Below are 1,958 nucleotides of genomic sequence, written 5' to 3' on the forward strand. Positions count from 1 at the left end.
GTGTTTCATATAACATTCTTACTGGGTTGGCCAAAAGTTTGTTTGTTGTTTGTTTTTTGGCTGTAAGATAGTTCTAGTAGCACTTAGTTCTCTTTAACTTCACGTGAAACAATTTTGTTAGGTTATATTGTGACAGCTGTAATGTCAGTGTGTATTAAAATACACATCATAATTGGTGAATTTTTGTGTGCACATGTTAATATGGAAGATGGAAGAAAATACAGAACATTTTTTGGCACTTTATGCTTCACTGTTTCAAGAAAGTTTAAAACACAACTGAAATGGTAAAAAAGATTTGTGCAGAGCATCGGAAGATGTTGTGACACTGAAGGTGTCAAAAGTGGTTTGTGAAGTTTTGTGCTAGAGATTTCTCACGGGATGGATGTTCTATGGTCAGGCAGACTGGTCAAAGTAGACAGAGATCAAATTGAGACATTACTTGAGATCAACATTATTCCATGGTATTGGTGAAAATGAAAAATGTGTCCTTTACTGTACAGAAAAAACAAACGGACTTTTGGACCAACCCTCTAAATTTTTAAGAGTTTTTATGCTGTCACAGAGTAGGACAAATACCAACCTATGAGTCACAGAAAGCACATTCTACCCATTCTGCAGATGCCTTAAGAGTGAGAAGATATTGGAATTACAAGAGGATGCTCTAGGCTAAATGTGAAAATACAGGAAGAAGGAACACTAAAAAGTGGAGAAGGTACATGTGATTTAACAATTCATCAACTGCTGATATGCAGCAATGCTTTATGCACTGAGAGGGAAGACAAATGAAAGTCAAACACATTTTCAGTCCTCCAGAAGTTTACAATTAATACATAAGCAAAAACATTATAAGCAACAGTTAAGCAGTGCTAATTGTTCAAGAACTTTGCAATGGGCTTCAAATCAATGGAGTCCATGGAGATGACAGTACAATGTAGAACAGAACTCTGAATGGTTTCCAAGAGAGATGGTGAGTACCAACCACCATTTTTAAAAAAATGTAAACACCTTCGTCAATTATAGTAAATATTAGAAAAGTGCTCTTAGAATAAGTATTACAATGAACATCTTAGTGTAGTATCTTTTGGCTATGTACTAGGGGCAAGAACTGCTGGGTCACAGAATGCACATTATGCTCATCTTTACTAAATACAGTCAAATAGGGGTTATAAGTGATGGTTATGAAGTTCCTTCAGCATTGTGATGAAAGCTAAAAGAGTCAGCACATCTCTCACAACAAAAGATCAAACAACAAGAAAAGGAAGCAGCCATTCAAAAGAATATGGAAATTAAAGGGTAGTAAAATATTCATTTTCACTTACATAATGATAGAGGGGAGTAAACACGTAATAAAGACAGACAAAAACACAGCTCAGCCCTGGCTGGTGTAGCTCAGTGGATTGAGCACAGGCCTGGTGAAGCAAAGGGTCACTGATTTGATTCCCAAAGTCAGGGAACATGCCTGGCTTGTGGGCCAGTTCTCCAGTAGGGGACACAAGAGAGGCAAACACACATTGACGTTTCTCTCACTCTTGCTCCTTCCCTTCCACTTCCTCTCTAAAAAATAAATAAGTAAAATATATTTAAAAAAAAAACCACCCACAGCTCAATTACAGAGCCAGCCAACATTCCTTAGATGTGGAGAGAAAATATAAGAAAACACAAAATTAAGAAGCATGGCAAAAAAGTAGTAAGTGTTCTGGTAAGCGTAACCTATAGTATGAGTGCCCTCACTAAGTAATTACAGTCCATACTTTCCTACAGAAATCATGGCTACTTAATTTGGGGGGCTGAAGATCAATAATTTTTTTCTAAGTAAAATATACATTTTAGAAAAAACAGAATAGCTTTTCTGTGTAACACAGTGTAAAATTTCCCATATGTATAATGTGAGGTATATTTCTTTAAGGCACTACACTGTATAATTTGTCCAGGGCATACATTTTTTTGTATAAGAACAA

The sequence above is a fragment of the Artibeus jamaicensis genome, unplaced genomic scaffold, assembly GCF_021234435.1.
Source record: "Artibeus jamaicensis isolate MK-2021 breed Jamaican fruit bat unplaced genomic scaffold, CSHL_Jam_final contig_510, whole genome shotgun sequence".
NCBI classification, from domain to species: domain Eukaryota; kingdom Metazoa; phylum Chordata; class Mammalia; order Chiroptera; family Phyllostomidae; genus Artibeus; species Artibeus jamaicensis.